Source organism: Ornithodoros turicata, chromosome 1 (genome assembly GCF_037126465.1).
Source record: "Ornithodoros turicata isolate Travis chromosome 1, ASM3712646v1, whole genome shotgun sequence".
NCBI lineage: Eukaryota > Metazoa > Arthropoda > Arachnida > Ixodida > Argasidae > Ornithodoros > Ornithodoros turicata.
Window position 1 is genome coordinate 109,988,191 of NC_088201.1, and position 16,922 is coordinate 110,005,112.

The 16,922-nt window shown below is 43.1% G+C and overlaps 1 non-coding gene across 1 annotated transcript; it reads right to left on the reverse strand.

Moving 5' to 3' along the window:
* Positions 1-13,489: 13,489 nt before the first annotated feature.
* Trnaa-ggc (transfer RNA alanine (anticodon GGC)) lies at positions 13,490-13,562 on the reverse strand. Its single transcript has one exon. It is a non-coding gene; the product is annotated as a tRNA-Ala (tRNA).
* Between the last annotated feature and the right edge of the window lie 3,360 nt (positions 13,563-16,922).

Consider the following 16,922-nt stretch of genomic DNA (forward strand, 5'->3'; position numbering starts at 1 on the left):
ACGATTCTAGATTCGTGAAGCTTTTGTCCGAAGGCAACACTGTTTGTCAGTTTTCTTTGATATGGAAAAAGCATATGACACCGCATGGCGATACGGTATCCTGCAGGACCTCTATTCCATTGGTGTAAGGGGTCACATTTTTAAACGCATCGCCGATTTCCTTCAGGACAGAGCATTTAGAGTTCAGCTGGGAACTACTTTATCTCGTTCATTTGTGCAGGAGAATGGTGTCCCGCAGGGATCCGTTCTCAGTGTCACATTATTCTTGGTTAAGATTAACTCTATAGCCAGGTCATTCCACCTTCTATATCATACTCGTTGTACGTGGATGACATCCAAATATCATGTTGTTTGGCAAGCTTGTCAAGATGTGTACGACAGATGCAGCTGTGTATAAATAAAATGGCCAAATGGTATTCACTGAACGGTTTTAAATTATCTGCTGAGAAAACAATCTGTGTCCACTTTGTGAGGATGAGAGGAGCATTTGCACCACCCACTCTCAAACTTAATGAGCAAGATATACTTGTAAAATCGGAGAGCGAATTTCTTGGTGTCATATTCGACTCTAAGCTCTCCTTCAAGTCTCATATTCAAAACTTGAAGGTGAAGTGTCTCAAGTCAATAAATTTAGTGAAAATTCTCTCTCAAAGATCCTGGGGTGCTGACCAGCAAACACTCCGCCGTGTGTTTACATCTTGCATTTGCTCAAATATAGATTATGGGTCCGTCGTCTATGGATCCGCCCGTCAGTCCGTGTTGAAATCATTAGATACTATTCATCACCAGGGACTCAGGCTCGTTCTCGGTGCGTTCCGAACCTCACCGGTCGAAAGCCTGTACGTCGAATCTCATGAATGTTCCTTAAAAAGTCGGCGAGTTTGCCTTGCAGCATCATATGCACTGAGAATAAGAACTTTTCCGCAACATCCAGCACTCACTTGTGTCAGAAGTACACAGTTTAAGCAACTCTTTATAAACAGACCCTCGATAGCGCCTCCTTTTTCTATGCGCATTGCGGGGGATGTTTTGGATCACGAATTTTCTTGCTATAACACCCTAGTTTTCCAGTGTGGTAAAAGGCTCCCACCTTGGGAACCACCTGCAAGGTCCGATACTATACTGACAAAGTACAGGAAACAGGAAACTGCTACATCAACACTACAACAGGAATTCGAACACATGAAAGAAAGTTTTGGAAACCATGTTGAAATTTATACTGATGGGTCAAAGTCTAGCGCAGGAGTGACTTGCACCATGATTTCTGGAACATGCACAAGGTCACATCGTATAAAAAATATAACTTCCATTTTTACTGCAGAGGTGTATGCCATTATCCTGGCACTGAACTACATTCTTCAAGGCTGCATAAAATCAGCCATCATATACAGTGATTCTTTGAGCTCTATTATTGCTATTTGTGGCAGACAGAAACAAAATAATTTCCTTGAACGCGCACAGTCCTTGGCCAGCACTGTACGGAAGAGGGGTTATTCTGTTATCTTGTGCTGGGTGCCGAGCCACACTGGTATATTGGGTAATGAGCTAGCAGACCAGGCTACCGCAGCTGCAACTTCCAGTGACGTTACCCCATTTCAAATTCCTAACCAAGATATCAGGTCAGCACTCAAGAAATCGCTTTACACTAAATGGCAGAGCTTCTGGGATACACAGACATGCAACAAACTCCACTTGATCAAACCTCACATTCAGAATCATGGAGAGTACCTGGAAAATTGTCTGTGTAGTCTGTTACAATCAAGATTAAGAATAGGTCATACATACATTACACATAAGTTCTTACTTCACAGAGAGGAGCCGCCTCAATGCACGCATTGTGGTGAGCTTCTTTCTGTTGTGCACATACTCATCACATGTTCACATCACGAAACTCATCGTCAGCATCATTTTAAGGAGTTTTATACATATTTTTTACCTCTTCGCGCAGCGCTATTGCTCGGTGATGAGGCTATCATCCCTTTTAGTAGTTTTCAATTTTTTAAAAGACATTGGAATTGTGAATCTTTTGTAGTTTTAGGCTTGCATTTGATCATTTTTTATCAGTTGTTTCTCTCTCCTCTTTAAACATCGCCCCTTTTTTTAACTTGTCACCTTTTAATCACAGTCTTGGCGCATTATGACCTGTCTTGTCGCTGCGCCACAAAACCCCCAATCATCATAATCATCATCACTTCAGTTCTAAATGCTGTTACCTTAAGGAATATTTCACTCTGTGTAATCTGCTTGCCTATACACACATTCCTCATCCTAATCCACTTTTTGGCATCCAGAAGGCGATCCGACAACTTGATAGGTTTTTCCTCTCTGACAGATAGTGACTAAACGTGGCCATACATGCCTTTCCCCCCTAGTCCCCCAGCACTTTGTCAAATAATAATTGATGTCATTTGTCAATTAATCAACATTTTTGACAAATAAATAAATGATATTTTTGAATAATTTATTTGCGTCGGACATGGACAAATTTTAACAATGTATTATTTCATTTACGCTTCAGAGTTCTAAAAAAAAAGGAAAAGTACAAATTCATTTTTTCACATGAAATATAAGGAGGTCGAACTCCATTTATTTCCTACACTGACACAACATGTTATGTTGTCAAGCGACCGTTATTACTTTTTTTTACTCTATCCCTTTTATTATTTGTCGCATCGTTCCTCTTGATGTCCAGGGGAAAAAAAAGAAACAGCCTCTGCTGGAAATATCGCGACTCCCGCTGCGAGGCCCCACCGTTCGACCTTGGCTGGTTTCGTGTGTGTCGACCCAAAACCTTTATCCTCCCCCCCGCCCCCCAATCCACCTTTATTTGTACGGCTTGGTAAACGTGGACGATTAGAGTCACTAAATATAGGAGGATCAGTGAAAACAAAAAAGAAAGGTCCCTGTCAGTGGGGGTTCCCCTCTGACGTCATTTTTTGGGGCTCCTGTAATGTGAAAGAAAAAGAAGGGGAAAACACGGGGGAAAGGAGTCTGTAAAATATATTACTGAAGTTTCCGGGTAATAATAAGCAGGGTATTTTGCGACAGAAATTTTGTAAAGTAGTTTGCACCAACCCCTTGAAAATGAATTCAGATATCTGGTAATACCTACATGCCAGAAATATATATCCCAAAATGTCATTTTTGCATGAATAATAGAGGCATTATCAAGGTAAATTGCGTGTAGGCGACTGCAGGAATAAAATACTGTTTCGAGCACTAGATTTTCCAGATCCGCATTTTAAGAGCGGTGTGCAGGCGATGTTTATGTTAATGTACCGCCATTAGTACATCCAGTTGAGAGCCTCCGAGATACCGACATCGCAGGAGAGCTTTGATAGCATATGAAGTAACTTTTCCGTGGTCATCTCCTGATTTCTTTATTTGGCAATCGACTAGCGCTCAGACTCAGTGCTGGCAGCCTTCGTTTATAATACGATCTCTGTATGTATTGTCCATATCACCATTCATACTATCCGACCACGTTTGTACGTCGTCATATAGCAAGTATGCACAACCACAGCAATACGAAGAGTAACTAAAAACTTCCATAATCAGTCACTACAGACTCCAGTAACTTGTGAAAACAATAAATACAACAAAATAAAAGTAACAAAATAGTCATATAGCAATAGGAGCCAAGCAAAAAGGCGTGAATGTCTCGAAATAAACTGCAGACCTTTTGTATCAAAGTCGGACACTTTACCTCTCCACAAACAGCGCAGGGGAGCGTGCCGCCTTAAACTCGCGACCTCGACCGTGCACAATGGGGATTATTTCGGAGTCGGAGGCGAACTGCGTGATAAGAACGGCGAGCGCGGCGCCATCTAGAATCAGGAAAATCGTGAATCGGAGTTGCTCCCCGACTGGTATGGCTTCTTAAGAGGGCATACCAGCTCTCCGTCCCAATGTATTTCCTATGGGACAGTTTTTATGCTTTCTCTCGGTAACCGCCGCGCAGGTTTTGACGCGGGTGCTTTCATCACAAAGAGGAAGACGAGATGAAGAGAATTACACTACAGGATTTCTCATATATGTCGTATGTATTTTACGGCGACGTCACGAATGCGAAAAAAATACACAATTTTTCTCCTCCCTCTTTGAAAAGGTTTTATTAAACTTCTATAGCCATTTCGAAAAAAACTTTTCCATTACTCTCTCTGGAATTATTTCAGGAATCGATAGACATCAAATTTATATGTCTACCACTTATAGTTTTTATAAAAAAGCATGAAACGTGAGTACGCATTCTGTGTTGCCATCTGGTGACGCGACAGCAAAACCGCGCGGATCGTATTCTTCCGCCGAGCAAGCGTGCGCGTGCGCACCTGACCGTCCTGGCTCCTCTGTCCTCTTTACTTTCCCGGACCGCTGACTTAGGGCATGACCTTGGAGACCAGAACAAAAGCTTACTTAGCTGCTCGTAAAGGGATTATTGCCTGAGCCTGAGGCATTGTCGCCAACAACCAGAGACCAACAACCGTCTTCTTTTTTCGGTGCGCGTATAGAGAATTGAGATGAGTTTATTAGCTTCACATGAAACATCAATTTGCCCGATTTTGACGTTTCGGGTTTGTGCTTACTCAGTCAACTGTCTCATAAGGCTAACGAGAATCTGTCGTATTTACGATTAGTGGAAGGCCGACTTTACAAACATTCCAGTGACGTTCAACAGGACTGCCCTGTAATGTTCGTAATGTTGAAACAGCGATCAAGCGGATTACACATAGATAAATGTTCCTCAGGATAACTGCATTTAGAACTGCAGCTCTCTTTGTTCTTCTCTTTCTTTTATTGATCGATTTATTTTTATGTTTATCTTATTATTTTCTTTTTTTTTTTCGTCAACGCTCCACGTGAACCAATAAGAAAAATCAATCAAGCGACTGCTGCACAATTATTTCCGCCCACGCAATGGGCAACCGTCTTTTCCGGAACCCAAATTCACGTTCGCGAAAAAAGGAAAACCAATGACAATGCTCGATTGCTTCGAACGGTGATATGCCATGTTTAAAAGTCTGACATCACTATTTACCACACAAACTCAACAAATTCCGATGAAAAAATGGCTAGGAAGCAAGCGAGCTGCTGAAGATGATGCATGATGTCAAACCCCGAGACTAGAGAACACGAAGGGACAGACACGAACAGGTGTTTTTGAGACTTCGTGTTTGTGTCTGTCCCTTCGTGTTCCCTAGTCTCGGGGTTTTACATCATGCATCAAATTTCGCTATCTGTCCAAGTCATTTTAGCGAACGAGATCCACATTTTTGGCTCTTAGGCTTAGCGGGGCGGACGCGACGGAACAGCACGTTAGGTCGGTGTTTGCATTTTCATGTTCATGTTGTTTATTTTTCAACGGCGACTTCGATCACGTTATTTTGAGATACGGCCAATTTTTCGATACCGGTTCCCTGGATTTTCCATCTTTCGACACTTCTTGCTGGTTGCGCGTTGGATGACCCAAAACCTGTACCCGTCGTTCTTTGCACCGCAAACAAAGGGAAGCCTTCTGAGGAAGATAAGGAACTCTGGGTCACTGGGGATTCTCAACTGAACTAGTGACGAAACTAGTAACGAAAGGTCTGGTGTAATGTGAAGTACCCTGTGAAAACCAAGGAGTGTCTAACAATATAGTACTGAAGTTTCCGGGTAATAATCAGTTCATTATGAGACGTAATTTGTGCTCCGAGACCTCCTCGCGTACATAAAGACGGAGTTCAAAGAGTTTTAGGAGCTTCCCTTCTCCTTTTCTTATTTCTTTTTTTTCTAAATAGCTGTTGCTAAATGCAATGCATTTATTTAGGCTGACTGAGTGTAAGTATTGAGCCTATCAAAAGGCCGAAAATCATAACGTCGAACTATCAGAAGGCCGGAAGCCAAAAGACCAAAAAATCATAACGTCGAACTGTCAGAAGGCCGAAAATAAGAAGGCTGAAAATGGAAAGGCCAAAGAGACACGGGGTGAGCACTCCAGTGAATGACCACTGAATGGGATGATGTTGATTATGAAAAAGTTTTGTGGCTATTGTATTAGAAATCAAATAACTGGAATGCATAGCATTTGGTGGTCGCAAATAGATTAGCCAGCGAAGATGAAAAACACACCGATCACATTATAACCGAAATTATATTCCGAAATTCTAAGCTGTTATTTGAAGAAAAGTAATTGATAACAGTACAAACATGAGTAAGAAACATCATAAACAGCATAACAGCATTTGATCGAACGCCGTTTGGTCGAACGCCGCTTGGTCGAAAGCCGTTTGATCGCAAGCCGGTTGATCGACGCCGTTTGTTCGAAAGATGTTTCTTCGAAGGGAGTTCGAAGCTCGCAGCGTGTCCTTAGCACCTCTTTTTCTGTAACTTTTGACTCGAACATATGGAGCAGGCAATCAGTGTCCTCTCCTTTTTTGTTTGTTTGTTTCTTGCTTCTTTTTTTTTTCAGCTAAAGACCCCACTGGTTATTTGCAGACCTTTGTCATTCACGAACAGCACAGCCTTCTGGCTTTTTACTCTCTCCCATCTGAAAATAAAATAAAATTGAATAGAACAATGTGGAAGTATCCCGCGAAATTGTAACGGGACCCATTACTTCAATCCCCCGGCGATGAACTCCCTACCCATCATCCTGAAATAAAGTTATTGTTGTATCCCGCGAACCAGTGGGACACATACCGAAGAAAATGTCTTCACGATCGTACGATCGTATGGTTTCTTTTTTTTTCTTCTTTTTTTTTGGGGGTAGCAGAATTCGCTTGCGCGAATTCAACCTCCCCTTGTTATTTATTTATGTAACCAACCAACAACAACAACAAAATGTCTTCAAGTTGGGAGCAGCCAATAGTCTGTGCTTCTTCTGGGCATGGCACGAAAAACTGTCCGAAAACTGGCCGAACCGAAATCGGGACCGAACTTTTTCTGTGCATCACCGCGTGCTACCGAAATGCACCCCAAATTTCGGCCGAAGACTTCTGGCCTTGGGGAACATCGCCTTTCAACAATCCAGCTCAATGAGATAATCCCTGTATTCATAGAAGTAGAAATCGCACACACGGCAACAGTCGACCCGACTGCTACGTCATCGTTGCTATGGTTCTCCTTCCGGCTGAATAGCCATTGGATGCTTCTCCTTTTTCGGTTGGCGTCACTTCCCATTTCGGAGGAGAAATCTGGCTTGGTCAGATCGGGCCGACTTCGGCCCGAAATTCTGTTCCCCGAAAAAAGTCCGGTCCCGAATTCGGTTCGGAAAGAATTCGGACGCTTTTCGGGCCATGTGGTTCACGCTAAATGGGATAGTGATATGTGGACGAAAGGCACTCGAAGTCTGAATGCTAAGAAGGAAATTTCGCCATAGTATAAAATAAAGATATTGTATTAACAGCCATATAAAACTAGTTCAATCTTGTTTAGAGTATGTATCTGCTTCGAACGTGTTGCATTACAAGAACTGTGTTGCCCTACAAGAATGGTGATTTTCCTGTCCCACATGATAAGGAGACCGAGCTGCACTTTTTGCAACACTCAAACAAGAACCTGTTATGTTGTCAGGTGACCATTGTTAATATTTTTCTATTGTGTGCCCTTTTATTTTTTGTCGAATCGTTCCTCTTGGCGTCCAGAAAAAAAAGTATATGTTGGGAATATCGCGACTCCCGCTGCGAGGTCTCGCCGCTCGACCTTTCCGTATCTTCCTTGGTTGGGTCGACCTGAAGCCTTTATCGCCCTTCATGTTCTTTGTACGGTTTTGCAAAGTGGCACACCAAGGCGAGAAGAAGGGAGTCTTCTGTCACTGGGGGTTGTCGACCGACATCATTTTTCTGAGCCGATGTGAAAGAAAAAGGAGAGGCAACATGGGGGAAAGGATTACTGTAGTTTTCTGGTAAAGAAGTCTATTCTGCGATGAAAATTTTGAAAAGTATTTTGCACCAACGCCCTGTAAATGAAGTCAAATATTTGATAATGCTTACTTACCAGAAATATACATACCAAAATGTCATTTTTGCATGAATAATAGAGTTATTATCAAGGTAAATTGCGTGTAAGCGTGTGCAGAAAAAAAAAGAAAAAGGGAATACTGTTTTGAGCACTAGATTTTCCTGACTGGCATTGTAAGCGCTGTGTGTTTATAGCCTAATTTACAGCCGCCGGTACATCCAGTTGAGAGCCTCCGTGATACCGACATCTCGGGCGAGCTTTGATAGCATATGAGGTTACCTTTCCTTGGCCATTTCCTGATTTCTTAATTGGCAATCGCCTTGTGCTCAGACTCACTGCTGGCAACATTCGTTTATAATACCATCTGTGTGTGTGCCCATATTGCCATCCATACTATCCGATCACACCTATACGTCGGCATACACTAAGTATGCACTAGTAAAACAATACGAAGAGCAACGTAATGTTCAACGTTCGTAATGTTGAAACAGCCAGCAAGCGGATTACACACAGATAAATGTTTCTTAGGATAACGGTACTTAGAACTGCAGCTTTATTTGTTGTTTCTCTTTCTTTCTTTTATTGATCGATTTATTTTTATCTTTATTATTTTCTTTTTTTTTTCATGGACGCTCCACGTGAACCAATAAGAAAAATCGATCAAGCGGCCGCTTGCACAATTATTTCCGCCCACGCAATGAGCAACAGTCTTTTCCGGAACCCAAATTCACGTTCGCGTAGCAAGGAAAACCAACGACAACCAACGACAGCGACGGGGGAGGGGAATATATTTATTAGACGAAAAGGAAAAAAAAAAAAAGAGAACCCGGCTAAAGGTCAGCCAAACGGGACGTCGGCTTGCTATTCCAAAAATACTTAAAATAAATAAATAAATAAATAAATAAAATTAAGAAATAGGAGATAAATGAAACGGACGCGACGGAACAGCACGATAGTTAGTTGATTATTAGGTTAGTAAAAGTTCGCCCCCTGTCACTGGGGTTGTCGACTGACATCATTTTTCTCAGCGGGTATAAGGTGAAAGAAAAAGAAGGGAGAACATGGAGGAAAGGAGCCTTCCAAATATGTTACTGAAGTTTTCGGGTAATAATAAGAAGTCTGTTCTACGACGGAAATTTTGAAAAGTCTTTTGCACAAACGCCTTGTAAATGAATTCAGATATTTGATAATGCTTACTTACATGAAATATATATATCAAAATGTCATTTTTGCATGAATAATAGAGTTATTATCAAGGTAAATTGCATGTTGTAAAAACATTTTTGGGACCCCTCATATAGGACCCCGGTTAGCGAATGCTGCCCTGTTGTGCATTTCTGACACACAAATTATGGACTTTGTCGCAGGCAATGCTATGTACCTCGTATCTTTAATGAGCTCCCCTTCGACAATCGAAGTACAAACTAAAAAAAGCGCTACGGCAACTTTATCATAGGATGTAGTACCTTTATATGTTCATGTACTGTCAAACTGTATGCCGCTGACTGCTTCAGGCCCAGTGCCACAAGCTTTTCCGCTTAGACGGGCCTGTTTTATTATATTTGTAGTTTGCTTTCTTGAGTAAAATTATTATCATTATTATTATGTAAGCGAGTGCAAAAAAAAAAAAGGAATACCGTTTCGAGCAGATTTTCCAGACTGGCATTGTAAGCGCTGTGTGTAGGCAATGTTTATAGCCTAATTTACAGCCGCTGGTAGATCCAATTGAGAGCCTCCGAGATACCGGCATCCGTACTATCCGATCACACTTGTATATCGGCATACAGTAAGTATGCACTAGTAAAACAATACGAAGAGCAGCTAAAAATTCCATAATCAGTCAGTACAGGCGGTAGTAACTTGTGAAAACAATAATTGTAGCATGAATATATAAGAACAAAAAAATAAAAATAAAGTACTCATGTAGCAATAGGAGACAAGCAAAAAGACGTGAATGTCTCGAATCGAACTGCGGACCTTTCGTGGCAAAGTCCGACACATTACCACTCGACAAACAGCGCAGAGGGCGCGGGCCGCCTTAATCTCGCGAGGTCAACCATGCGCAATGGGGATTATTTCGTGAGTCGGAGGCGAACGGCGTGATAAGGATCGGCGAGCTTGGCGCCATCTAGAATCGGGAAAATCGTGAATCGGAGTTGCTCCCCGACTGGTATGGCCTCTTAACTTTCAAAGTTTCAGGTTCTCATGACAACGGCCTTCTGCGGTGGCGCAGTACACAAGGAGCACTGTAGCCAGGTATGTACTTCGACGACGACAGGTCTGCACCTATTACATCTAGAGCTCACTTTGATCGGAGGCAACACCGTCCTCCTGAGCTGGCTCCTTATATTCAATGACGTCACTTGGACAGTTGTAAGTCTTCCCTTTTGTTATTGTGTTATTGGGTGGTAGCCCAAAAGAATGAAGCTGTCGTTGTCGACCAGTGAAGGAGCTGTTTTTTCTGTGTGTCTCCATAACATATTGTGTCTCTGTTTCTTCTGCTTCCTTTTTGTTTGTTTCTCTTTGCTTTTCGGAACAGCAAGCTTCCATCATCACTAACCTTTCCCTTCCTTTTTCATCATCATTAAACCCTTTATTTTTTTAAATTCCCTGTTAGCACCGCGAAGCAACAATGTCTACAGGGTGTCCGGCGAAAATCCCGCGGCTGAATAATTCGTGAACAGGTGGCGCTGTCGAAGAAATTTCTTTTCGGTAAAGACCCTTGGGACATCGGCCATGAACTGGGTAGTCAGCGGCTCATTTGCATACGCTCACTAATTAGATAAGCATCTTCACTTTTAACTTTTACTTCGCACGCTTATGGAACCTCTGTTTTACGCATTGGGACCTTCAGCGAAAGATATTGCAAGAAAAAAAAACGCATCGACACTTGGTGATTTTTTAGAGTAATTAGTCGGTTTCGGTTTACATATTTCATGCGCGGAGCAGTGCACCAATGCGCTCTTCGGATCATCTATCCGGTTGTTAATTTCGTGTTCATCCGCCTGGCTGACACACGGGGGTGATGGACGATAAGGAACAGCCGCAAGACCGCAGGAGACGCTTTGGTGTTCCCTCTCCTTCTGTACACTCTTAAAATGAACTTCACCACATAGCGCTATCTTAGCCAACCATCATCCCGGATGACAACGTTTCTCTCCTTGGATTTGATAAGTACGGATGGGGTACGCCTTTCTTTTTTACCGATGATGCCGTACATATAGACAAAAAGAAAGGCTCCGCCTCCAGTGTTCAACAAACCGGGTGAGAGCGGTGTCATTCGGGATGATAGTTGGCTAGGAGCTTGCTATGTGTTGTAGTTAATTTTTAAGAGTGTGCCCACTAGTTCACATCGCTCGCGGCGCATTCGTCATCATCTGTGATAACAGCGTGCTATCTCACCTACGGAACGACAGAACCGGCAGTGCTGATTACCAGTCGCTTTGAGAAGGAATATCAAAGCGTCTCTTGCGGCTGTTCCTAATCTTCCGTCAACCCCGTGTGTCAACCAGGCGGATGAACACGAAATTGACAGCCGGATAGCTGATCTAAAGAGCGCATTAATGCACTGCTCCGCACATGAAATATGTAAACCGAAACCGACTAATTACCCGAAAAAATCACTAAGTGTCGATGCGTTTTTTTTCTTGCAATATCTTTCGCTGAAGGTCCCAATGAGTAAAACAGAGGTTCCATAAGCGTGCGAAGTAAAAGTTAAAAGTTAAGATGCTTATCTAATTAGTGAGCGTACGCAAATGAGCCGCTGACTACCCAGTTCATGGCCGATGTCCCAAGGGCCTTTACCGAAAATAAATTTATTCGATAGCGCCGCCTGTTCACGAATTATTCAGCCGCGGGATTTTCGCGGGACACCCTGTATAAGCGGCGTACAGACATATACAGATGGAAGGAGGACAGCAGGGAGGAGTGAGGGACAGAGGGGTTAGTACTCGTCCTGGGCCGACTTCAACGGGAACTGTGCCGATATTCGTCTGGAAAGTCCGCCGGAAAACCCAGACAACAGAGCCGGTGCGGGGATTCAAACCCTCCTCACCTCCCAGCCTCGGTGTGGAAAGTGGCCACGCTAACCACTACGCCACCACACCCTTTATTGCATGGCACCGCAGAGTCGGTGCTAGAAGCGTTGTGTGCGTGATCGCTCGAACAGATTAAGGTCATTCAATAGACTGCCAGTGCCCGTTGTCACCGAAGTACATTCCTTGTCCCTTTCTTTCTATTTCGCGGAATAGCAAGCCGACATACCGTTTGGCTGACCTTTCCTCTTTTTCTTCTTTGTTCTAATAAATATCACCCCCACCCCCGCCCCAGGCCCAGTGCTCCTACGGAACAGCGTCCGCGCAATAGGCCGTTCACGTGAGAACCTGAAGCTTGGCTTGGGGGGGGGGGGGGGAGATTGCTTTCTCTCTCTCTCTCTCTCTTTTTCGCAGAAGAACGGAAATGGCTTTGGGCAGCTGCAGTGTCCGTTTGGCGGCAGCGGTGGCGATGCGTCTTGTGGTGAAGCAGCCTTGCGGGGCAATGCCGGGTGAGAGCGGGGGTGGTCAAGTTCAAAATTTTTTTTCGCTGCTAAAACTTTTTTTTTAATTGCGTGTTAGCGCCCCGAAGCAACTGTGGCTATGAGCGGCGTACAGATGCATGGAGGACAGCACGAAAGAATAGGGGACAGGGGGGTTAGTAAGCGTTCTGGGCGGACTTCAGGGGGAACTGTTCCGGCATTCGTCAGGAAAGTCTTCGGAAGACCCAGGGAAAGCCTCAGACAGCACAGTCGGTGGTAGGATTCGAACCCACCACCTCCCTGTCAGCACGACACCAACGAGTGCGACGCCGCTGCTAAAACGAAAAGTGTTTCGATAAAACTTTGTAAAATAAGTATCCAAGGGGCGTACTATTAAATGCAATTTGTCTCATATTTTTACCAGGACCACCTTAGTGTGCAATTGACGGCTGAGTATCTGGTAAAAAACAATATTTCCGAAATTCGTGATTTTTTTAAAATTTTTTTCTGCATACTCTTTCAAGTCTACGCCCTTCAAAATATTTTAACACGTTCTATGCCTCCTGCACAACAGCGGTAAACAGTCTAAATAGCTATGTAAAAATGGCAGAGCTCCGTAAAAAAATCCAAAAGTTCACAAAATTTTACAGTTTTCTCGGGTCATAAACTCTCGATTAAAAGTGTCGATCAAACTTCAACGGATCTTGGCAGGAAAGTATTATGCTTTGCCTTCACTCGGAAGAGATTTGGTTGGAATTTGCACAAAAGCTATTTTGTTAGAATTTTTTTTTCCGCCAGGTAGGTCACACGCCAAATCGCGATCTTCAAGAGGCGGCCACGACTGGAAAACTTTTTTTCCGACAAAAATAAGCCGGGAGAGCATTGGCTGCATGGGAACAATTAACCACATTATATTTGAAAGAAATCGGGGATGGTCGAGCGCAATGTCTAGTACGTTTCGCATGGAATGACCCAGCAGTGTTTCTCAACGGTCAACGCAGAAATTAACGATGAAAGATGAAAGTCACTGAAAAGGTTTGCCAGCTGTAGGACTCGAACCCACATCTTCTGGATTGCCGGTCCAGGGCTCTACCAATTGAGCTAAGCTAACACGCCTTCTCAGCGACTTCGAGGGTGCGTCATCTGAAGGGACAAACCAGCCACTCTCTCTCAGTCATCCTCCTTTCACTCTTACATTTTTGCTCACTCATACACATACTCAACGCAGCTTCGCAGTGGCCTTCCTGTACCACTGCTGCAACCATAAAGTGTTTTCGTAAAGCCGCAAATTGTATTCATTGTCCTTTTATTTTGTGCTATGTAATACAGGGTTGGCTACCGGAAACGGGAACGAGAAACGGTAATTACCGAAATTCAACAGGAAACTAAAAGGGAAACGGAAACAAAATCGTTTTAGTTTCCACTACCAGCAACCGAAACAGAAACGAAATTCAAAAGTGGTAACGTTAACGGAAATCAAATTCGCAAGACGTTTCCCTCAGTGTTTTCGCGGTAATATGAAAATTATATACACCCCACTATTCTTCCAGTCATCATTCATTCATTCGTTTATTTTCGGGTCTCTCTTAGGTGTTCAGGCCACTGCGCAGCAAGATGGACGCGAAAGTTTCGGATGAAGTGTTATTTTTGCGCATGAGCGGATAGTTTAGAAACTTAAAGGTGTGTATTTCCGCATAGAGAGGCATCTACTTGTGGTGTATAAGATTCGTGACGAACTTTGCATTAAAGTTCGCTGTCTTTTGCATCTATTTCGTAACTAGAATATCTGACATGAAAAAGCCAAAACCAGACAGTACGAGTTCCGGATGAGAAACAGAAACCAGTACAGAAATTACCTCGGAAACGGAAACGAAATTCTTAAAAGGAAACCGCTACCGAAAATCGTCCAGAAACGGAAACGACAAGCCGAGTTTTTCAGAGTCCCGGAACCAATAATATTTCCGGAAACCAACCGTGTGTAATACTGTTCAAGTTCCGTCAAAGGAGTGCGTAGCAGTATGTTTTTTTTTTTTTTTTTTTTTTGCTTTCGTGTTAGCGCCGCGTGGCTATGAGCGCGTAGAGACGTGGACAGATGGAGACAGGACAGCAGGAAGGAGTAGGGTGACAAGGGGGTTAGTATGCGTCCGGGGCCGGCTTCAGGGGGAACTGTGCCGACATTCGTCTGGAAAGTCTTCGGAATACCCAGGGAAAACCTCAGACAGGTGGTAGGGTGCAAACAACTCAGGGAAAAGAGGCTTACTTGTCTGTGTCGTCCCTAATTGTTGGCCTGCCTCGGCCAAATTTCGTTGTTTAGGTGGTAGGATTCGAACGCACCACCTCCCAGTCAGCATGACGCCAACGAGCGAGACGCCTTAGCCCACTCGGCCATGCCGCTGGAGTAGTAGTATGTAGTAGTAGTGGTATACACAGGATGTAGTAGTATAGTTCAGTACTTCCCTGAAGTAGGAGGAATGGCAGTGCATGAAAGCAGGAAGGAAACTGTCATAGTATGACAAGTGTCTGCGTGTTGTGCATTTAACTACTTGTTGATCAGCGTGTCAAGCCATGTTTTTATTAATGTGGAGCATGTTCATTTTTGGTGGACAGGTCAGCTGTTACAGAGAGACAACATAGCCTGTGTGTGCGTGTATTTTCCATGCATGCCCCTTGGTTTTCCTGCCTGATGCTACACATCTTAGGGACTGGTTCTAGAACCTGCAGTTTCAGCCATGAGAGAATTGCGTTTCAGGAGATTACCACGCTGGCAGTTAAAACATCTGGTTCAAATTATTTGTAGGACGGGAATTCCGTAGCTTCAGACAACCAAGCACCACTATACGAAGTACAAAGGGGTTTCAAATGCAGCTTTCTTGCGTTACCGATATTATCACAATCAAATGTAGTATCCCCTACGATCCTTTATATGGGGATATGTACAATGCAACCAACAGATACTATTTAGAAATCCGTGTTCCCTAATACAAGAAAAAGAGAGAGGTTGAAGACTAAAGCAAAACACGAAGAGAGCGACTTGAAAACCTGCTCTATTGCTGACACAGAGGTGAGGTAATGGGGCAATATGTTCCATTCATGAATTGTACATACTTGTACACATCAGAACGGCAACTAATTATTTAAAATTTTTCTGTAACTATTTCGTCTTTTGGAACTGTGGTTGTCCTTCCTACTCTTGGAGCCTTACGTGATTCCATCCTCGAGATATTTGAAGATTTGCGATTCTCTACAGTATGTTAATTTTGAAGATGTGTGACTGTGCTTTGTGCAAGACTGTGCTTTGGAACAAAAAGTCAAATGTCGATTCTGCATTTGGATATCAGAATAGTTTGTAAGCACTTTGCAGACATTTACATTTGCACCAGTTCCAAACATTGCCTGATTGATGTTAAATCTAAATAATAATAAAGAGATTTATTCTGGTGGCCAAAGAATACACAAGTGTCGTCTTTTCTACTGAGACATTCCCTGGTCACATGACATAAAAATTGCAAAGTTCAACAGGCGCCGTGATGGTACAGTCTTGCATCTTTTATGCCATTTCACATATTTTACTGTTATTCGTGAGCATACGGAAGGATATGTATTTGAAGAGAGTAAGGATTTGGGTTGGTTGGTAGGACATTCTAAGAGAAGTATTGCAGTGTAGGAACTAGGTGGTGTGTATGACTAGGAAGGTACAACATACACATAAAAAATAATTTCAGATGCAGCCAAACATATGCTTCAGGAGTTTGGATGATTCACTACATAATGAATGTCCAGGCATATATCAGTTTACTTCATGTACGATGCTTATGCATAAGCATAACTTACACAGTCCCAGTAGGAGCGGTCTTGGTGCATCATTTGGTAAACTGTCTCTCAAACTGTAACGGTAAGAGGGAGTCGAGAATGTTGTACATATGGTTGCATCTTACAAATTGCTTAGCATGCCCTACATGACGAACAATAAATACTAGGTGATGCGTGCAAACATTCCTGTGAACAGAACTAATTCACAAGCTCACCACTGATGTCACCCATGACGACAGTCACGTAAATTGCCTCTATGACTTTTACACCCCATGAGAGGTGAAATTGAAAAGTTGTGAGGTGAAATAGCACTATATAGCTGGATATAATTCACGCACGGTGTTTCAATGCTTTCCATGAGGCAAAAGAGTGCACCCTGCTTTGATTTCTAGGACCTATGCTATGTCCTCACTCTTCAGACACCCGAGACAACCTTTCTAGGCGGCTATATGTATGCTCTGGCTTCTCTTTAGATCTGCTGCAACCACATAGCTTTTGAAGCTTTCTGGTGCATGTTGTCGGGCTACGGTGTTCATTGAAAACAAAATGCACATGTTAGACATGAGTGCAGCAGTTCGTAGCGTGCTACACGAGGCAGCATGACATGGGAGGTGCGATTCAAAGAAAACTTCTAGAAAGTGCACATAATCCCACAAAAAGG